The sequence below is a fragment of the Wolffia australiana genome, chromosome 6, assembly GCF_029677425.1.
Source record: "Wolffia australiana isolate 7733 chromosome 6, ASM2967742v1".
NCBI lineage: Eukaryota > Viridiplantae > Streptophyta > Magnoliopsida > Alismatales > Araceae > Wolffia > Wolffia australiana.
Window position 1 is genome coordinate 11351137 of NC_135840.1, and position 8172 is coordinate 11359308.

The window sequence follows — 8172 nt, forward strand, 5'->3', positions numbered from 1 at the left end:
TAATATCATTGCTCATATCTTTAACTGTTTTACCAATATTGCTCATTTCTCTTTCTAGCTTATCAATCCTGATCTCCGGTTCAACTGCCTTGACGTCAATGATTCCTCCACGCTTGGGACCTGCACTTCGGTTAGTGTACGAAAAACTTTGACGATATGTCCAATCTTCTACTAATTTTTCCATCAATTTCATGGATTCATCTGCATGGGTATCAAGGAACATTCCTCCACTAGATATATCCACTAGATGCCTTTCCTGATCATTCAATCCACCATAAAAAATTTCAACCAATTCATGAGATGGTATGCCATGATGTGGGCACTTCCTAGTGAGTGACATGAATCTCTCCCATGCTTCTCCTAGAGTGTCAGTTCCTTGACAAAAATCTCTTATATGTTTCTTAATTGAAGATGTCTTTCCATAAGAAAAGAATCTCTTTAAAAAGCAAGCTTGCATTTCACTCCAAGATTGAAATTCTTGACCTACCCCTTTAAACCAATCTTTTGCCCTATCTTTCAAAGCAAACGGAAATAACCTTAGTTTGAGAATTTCCTGAGGAACACCTGCATAACTATAAGCAGAACAAATCTGGTTATACTCTTCCAAAAACTCATAAGGCTCCTCATTAAATCTTCCATAAAATGTAGGCAATTGATTAATCATATTCGGGTCAATTCTAAAATTAACATTTTCTGGTAAAGGAGCAGATATTTTAGTGTAGGTTTCACTCTCTATAGGGTCAGAAAATTCTCTCAATCTCATTCTTCTAACACCCTGTTCAACCCCAAAATTTTGATTATTCTCCATTAAGTCACAAAAATGCTGATTTTCGCCTTCGGAGCTTTCAAAAATACAATCAAAACTAGGAGTTCTACTAACTGTTTCAAGATTCACGAGATGAGGTTTTAAAGATCTCCTACCGAACATGCAATGTTAAACACATCAATATAAAAAATAATCAGTTTTGATGAACAAGAAAAATTAATTATGCAATGATGAATTTTTTTTTTTTCAATTTCACTATTTCATCCAAAATTCACAAAATAATTGCAAAATTCAGCTCAATCCAAGACTTAATATAAAAAATAAAGAGTAATGAATCCACACAGAATAATTTAAAAATTCAAACCGTGCGTCCCCGGCAACGGCGCCAATTGATAAGCCAAAAAATCACATAAAATTACGTGGTCGTTGCGCTTTTTAGACTTATGCAATAAATTTATAATTCCCTTAATTACTAAATAAGAATATAGAGCAAGCAAGGGGTCGATCCGCAAGGAGACAACAATTCAGAATTTTCAAACAATTTTTATGAATCAAGTCAAGTAATTTTGAATTTTGCAATATTTAATTCAATTAATATCAAATAATATTCTTAAAATAATCAAAATTAAGTAAAACTTAATTTTGATTTCGGTCAGATAATTCCAGATAATAATATTATTATTATTTTAAGCTCATAAAAATATAAATTATTAATTTCCCAATTTAATAAAATTTATAATAATTTTCAGAATTAAAATTGGGAATTTAATAATCAAGAAAGTGATTTTTGAATTGGAGTTCAAAATGGATGAATTTTCGGTTCAAATTTTATTTTTGGGTTTTTTATATATTAAATTAAATTCCTAAAAAATAAAAACCGAAATATAGAGAGAGAAACAAAACAAATTAACCTAGAGAGAGAAAGTGAAGAAATTGGGGAAAGCCCCAATTTCGACCCTAAATTAAAAATGTAATGAAGCAGAAATGTCCTAAAATGATTAAGAATTAATTATCAAAAGTCAGATCTTGAATCCAAATCAAAAAGAAGTGCTGATGCATTCAAAACATGAATCTAGGGCATGTACATTTCGCCCATGCCAAAGCGTTTGAATCGTTCTAGAAGATGATCAAATACAATTCAGAAACTTACAAATTTGATAAAGAGATCCAGATCTGACGACTTCTAGAATGCCTCCTGTGTCCTTCCTGGCCAATTGCTTGGGGAGAGCCTCCAAAAGTGATTTTCGCCCTTTTCCAGACCTCCATTTAAAGATCCAACCGTCTGGATTGTAGAGGGGGAAAAGACGAACCTACCCTCAAAATTTCAGCCCAATCGGACATGTAGATCTCAAGATAGCAAGGTTTTAGTGAGAAAAAATCTGAGCCGTTGGATTTATTTATCTCTCCTCCAATAAGCTTGGAAATGGCCCGTTTTGATTGGCTAGCATGATTATTTCTCGTTTTCCGCTTTCTCGGATCACGCCCTGACACGTTGTTGTGCGCGTCGTCCGCCCGCAATCATTGGCAAGTGATTTCGTCATTTGAACGGCTAGGAATTCTCCACGTCACCCTGAAATAATAAAAACAAAAGAAAAGGACAAAAGGTTTTTTTTTTAAAAAAAATTTATATTTTTTATTCTCTTAGCCGTAATCTTTGACCATTCTTCTCTCTTTTATTTTAAATCATAAGCCGCTATTCTTCTCTCTCTTCTCTCTTTAAATATTTTAAATCATAGCCACTTATGTTGACTATTCTTCTCTCTCTCTTCTCTCTTTTATATATTTTAAATCATAGCCGCTTATGTTGACTATTCTTCTCTCTCTCTTCTCTCTATTTATTATATAATAATAACCACTCATTCTCTCTCTCTCTTTATTCTTATTTAAATAAATATATCCATTTATTCGCCCGGGCGAATGACGTGGATACTCCTTAGTAAATATTTAAATATATTATAAATGCCAAATAAATAATATATGTGTTATTTAAATATGTAAAAATCATTTCTTGGCTATATAATGGTAAAAAAATTATATAAAAATATGGAAAATTCCAGAAAAATCATGGAAACACTTACCAACCTTTAGCCAAGTATTTAAAACCCTGTAAAAAATATTTCTTCACTGAAATGAAGTTAAATTCCATAAAAAATGATAAAAAATCAGAATTAATAATAAAATGAAAGGTTAGATGATCTATCTTTATTTTAATATGATAACATGGAAATATAGTCATTAAAACACATAAATATAATATAAAATTCATTAATTAATCATGTTAATTTGCAAGTTATCAGTAGTATCCCAGATAATATGCATGCACGATATGGACAATGTATGGATGATAGATGGAGTAGATGCAGATGGAATGAACAGAATGATGGAAACAAGTGCATCTCTTCTTCACCTCCCTTTTATCATTTCTTCCTTTTTTGCTTTTTTATTTATTTTCTTCCTTTTTCGTTATTTGTTTTAAGAAATTATGAACTTATGCTGAGAACATAATGAATGAATATCAATGATAACGATATCACAAGATGTGCAATGAATGTATAAGATGGCAGACTGTAATGATGTATGATGAAGGAAAACATGCTTGACATTACCTGGGATCTTAGAATCAGAATGAGGCTCGAGGTGGGTACTACATAATGGAAATAATGTAAGGCTCATCATATCAAAAATAGGTCAGTCAAAGAAAGTCTCAATACACTCTTTAGAGGAATATGAGTTGTGAAGAATCCCTACACTAGGTAGGTTTGGCTAACATCAGGGTAAGGAAGGTAATCCTCACTTTTTTTTCTCTCTCTCTCTTTCTCTCCAAATCACTCCGTCTCTATAGCACGGTCATTATGTGATTACCCAATTTTTCCTTGGTGCCTTTTTAGAATCCCACCTCGAGAAGGTCAACCACTAATTAATCCATTGGAGGCTCTAGATTTCATGATCCTAAAATTACAACTAATGAATCAAATCTCATCCATTAACTTATAAGGAACTCAAATGACAAAGTCTCATTAAACAATGGGAATTCTAAACAGTAGCATAATAATATTTTCTAAAATTCACTCCCCCCCCCCCAACTTAAAATATGCATGGCCCCCAATGCATAAAAAATGATTATATAAAAAGCTAGGGGTTGAGAATTGCAAACAGTGGGAGATATCATTCTTCATCTGAATAATCCTTCTACCCACCTAGTTACATAATCTACAGATATAAGATTGTATTCATAACCATTCGAAGTGGGAAACAGACCCATGAAATCAATACCCCATAAATCAAAATTTTCTACCTCAATTACTGGTTGTAGAGGCATTCGGACCTTTGCCTTGATGTTAACTGCAGCCTGACATTTTAAGCAACTAGAACAAAACTTGAAAGCATCGTTCAATAGAGTTGGCTAATCATATCCACATTGTAAAACTTTAAAAGCAGTTATTTTACTGGCATAATGTCCTCCACCAAAAGATGAGTGGCACATACTAAAAAACATTTCGTTGTTCTTCTTCTAGTACACATCTTTGGTAGATGTGATCTACTCCTGAATGAAATAATTCTTTTTCATCATAGAAATAAAATGTAATATCTCTAAAAAACATTTCCTATCACGGACATTCCAATCTTCGGGAATTAATCCTGAAACAATATAATTAACAAAGTATGCATACCAAGGTAAGTGTTTGGTATTCGTCTCTAATATGTGCTCATCAGGAAATGTATCTATGACTCGAGTTGAAATGTTTTCATCTAACCTAGATATATGATTGGGTACAAAATTTTCTACACCACGCATATCATTTATTTCCAAATCAAAAATTTGCATCAACAACATCCAACTTATAAGTCTTGGTTTAGTTTCCTTTTTTTAAAGTAAAAGTTTAAAAACATCATGATGAGTAAAAATAATAATTTTGGTACCTAATAATATGAACGAAACTTTTATATGGCATAAACCATAGCTAGCAATTCTTTTTCTGTTGTTGTATAGTTTACCTGGGCGCCTCCCAAAGTCTTGCTAGCATAGTAAATGGCTACTAGCTTCTTATCTACCCATTGTCGTGACACTGCTTCTATTATAAAATCTGAAGCATTACACACTAATTCAAACATAAGATTCCAATTTGGAGCTTGTAAAACAAGAGCATTGATCAACGCTTCTTTAATCAGAAAACAAGAGTTTTTAGCTTTTTTATCTAGTATAAAATCAGCCTCTTTAGATCATAAATATGTTAAGGGTTTGGAGATTGTAGCGAAATCCTTTATGAATCTTCGATAGAAGCCAGCATGCCGAAGAAAACCTCTATGCTGCTTGATTGTGGTTGGAAGAGGTAAGTTCTTCATCACTTCGACCTTTCCTTTTTCCACCTCTTTCCCGCCCTTGTTGATGTGATGTCCTAGAACTATTCCCTCCACCATAAATTGAGATTTTTTCCAACTCATAACTAATTTGTTCTCCACAAAAATCTGCAAAACCTTAGATAAGTTAGACAAAAATGAATCAAAAGATGAGCCAAAAACTGAAAAATCATCCATGCATATTTGTAAGCATTCAGTGGGAAGACCTGAGAACCTAGCATTCATACATCTTTGGAAAGTAGCCGGTGCATTACATAACCCAAATGGCATTTGTTTAAATGCAAACATTCCTACTCGACCTTCAAATGTGGTTTTTTCTTGATAGTTTTTGTAGATTTCTATCTGATTATATCTTGATTGTCCATCAAGAAAACAATAGAAATGTTTCCCTGAAGATTTTCAATAATTTGATCATTAAAAGGCACGGGATAATGATATTTCTTTATAACTGAGTTGAGTTTTTTATAATCAATGCATAATCTTCAACATGATGTGACTATTGTTTGTACTTCTTCCCCTTTGTCATTGATCTTTACTGTAGTTCATGATTTCTTGGGAACTATATGTATTGGACCGACCCATGGACTATCTGAAATAACATAGATAAAATCAGCTTCAAGCCATTTCAAAATTTCTTTTTTAATCACCTCAAGCATGTGTGGATTAAGCCTTCGCTGAGGTTGTCTAGAAGGTTTAGAATTTTCTTTAGTGAAAATTCCATGCTCACAAGTGTTCTTAGGCTAATTCATTTGATATCATCAATGTCACATGCAATAGCTGATTTATACAAAGTTAGTACTTGTATTAATTTATGCTCTTGCTTGGGCGTTAATAATGCTGAAATAAGTACAGGAAAATGTTTTCTTTCGCCCAAAAATACATTTTTGAGATGAGACGATAAGGTTTTTAAATATATAGAACAAGAGAAAAAACTTGGGAGATGATCAAGTTCTTTCTTATTAATTTCTTCATCGTTAGTGGATAATAACCCATTAAAATTTAATTCAAACCCAATATCATCTTGTTCTGCTAGATTTCAAAAACAATTATCTTCACCAACATCTTTAGGACCTTTTATAGCATTGAAAGTGGATAATCTAATAGTATGTGTTCCTAATTTAAACAAAATAATCCCTTTCTCCCAATCGGTTGTTGCTTTTGCTGTTGCTAAAAATGGTCTCCTCAGAATGATTGGTGCATTACTCAAATTTCCTATAATCTTCATATTTACAAGTACAAAGTCTACTAGAGTGACAATTTGCTACCTTAACTATCACGTCCTCTAATTTCCCATGAGGCTCTTTAATAGATCCATCTGCTAAATGGAGTTCAGTCATGAGTGGTTCCAAATCTGCAAATTTCAATTTATCATAAAGGGCTTTAGGCATTACATTGACGCTAGCTCTGGAATCTAAAAGGGACCTATTAAATACCATTCCCTCTGTTTCACATCTTATTAATGGAGCTCCTGGATCTGTTTTTTCTTACGAATTTCATCTAGTCAAAATTGAACTAATACTCTCAGGGAGATGAACCTTATTGGGTTTCCTATATGGTGGACAGAGCTCTTTAACAAATCGTGAGTATGAGGGAATCTTTTGGATGACCTCTACAAAAGGAATGGTAATTGTAGTTTCCTTAAATATATATTTAACAAATGGGAATCTTTAGGTTTATCCTTAGAGGATTTAAGTGCACAATGAAAAGGTATTGTTGGAACATACTCGTTAGGTTCTGGCTTGACTGTCGTATGTTCTCTACTAATGTTATCATGATTATCTATGTTTTCTGCTAAAACTCCCTTACCCAATGATTCATCATCAGCTCCTAATATTTTCCCATTCCTAAGTTTGGATACAGCCTTCACATCAAAATTATTAAGAAAAGATTCATGATTAAAAGCATCATCATTAATTAAACATAAATCGTTAGGATTTATGAAAGGTTAAGAAGGGAGTTGACCTTGGGGTTGTTCAATCTGAACATTGTCATATATTTTACATTTTTTTCTTTCATCCTTAGGATATGTCTGCTGCTCTTGGATTACTTGCTTCCTTCTCAGTTGTTCGTTCTCCTTTCTCATTTGCTCTATCATTTCTTGCATTCTCCTTTTGTCTTCTTTAATCTCCCTAATTAGTTCAGCATAATTATCATTCATTTTATTGGAATAAGAACTATGAGAAACAAAAGGTTTAGGGCAATTAGAGCCTGATTCGAATGGATGATGCATGTAGGGCTTGAGTTGGAAGTTGTTCCCCCCTGCTTGTGCTTGAAATGATTGTTGCCCTCCTCTATTCCAATTTTGATTACCTATGTTTCCTTTCACATGCTGATTCACATGGGCCTCATCATTTCTGCCAAATGCATTAACCTGCTCACCCATAGGGCATGATTCTTCTGCATGACCATAGTTAGAGCACAAAGAGCAAATTTGACCAGAAATATTATTTGCCTCATGATGGGATAAGTTAAGTCCATGACCCTGCATTATTAATACATCATTTTGTGCTAATTCGTCTACAAATTTTCCCATCTTCCCAACTTCTCTTCCCACTTTGTCTATTTTTAACTCCAGCTCTACAGCTTTAACATCAATGATCTCTCCTCTTCTAAGTCCTGCATCTCTGCCATTGTTAGAAAATTTTGGTTGATAAGCCCAATTTTCAACTATTTTTTCCATGAGGGGGAATGATTCATCTTCACATATTTCTACAAATATGCTAACACTAGTTATATCTACTATATGTCACTCATAAGCATTTAAACATAAGTAGAAACTTTTAGCTAATTCCTCAGAGGGAATCCGATGATGAGGGCAGTTCCTAGTGAGTGACATAAATCTCTCCCGTGGTTCACTGAAAGAGTCAACTACTTGGGTAAAATCTCTAGAGGACTTCCTAAGGGAGTTAGTATTTCCATACGCCTAAAATTTCCCAAGAAAGTGCTTCTTTAGTTCCCTCCAATTATGAAAATCTACTCCTGATTATATAAAGCATTCTCTAGCTTTGTCTCTTAAAGCAACAGGGAATATCATCATTATTAAATTC

At 33.3% G+C, this 8172-nt stretch overlaps 1 pseudogene; it reads left to right on the forward strand.

Annotated features, from left to right (window-relative positions):
- The first annotated feature begins 305 nt into the window (after positions 1-305).
- On the forward strand, positions 306-402 carry LOC144705029 (small nucleolar RNA R71; annotated as a pseudogene).
- The last annotated feature ends 7770 nt before the right edge of the window (positions 403-8172 follow it).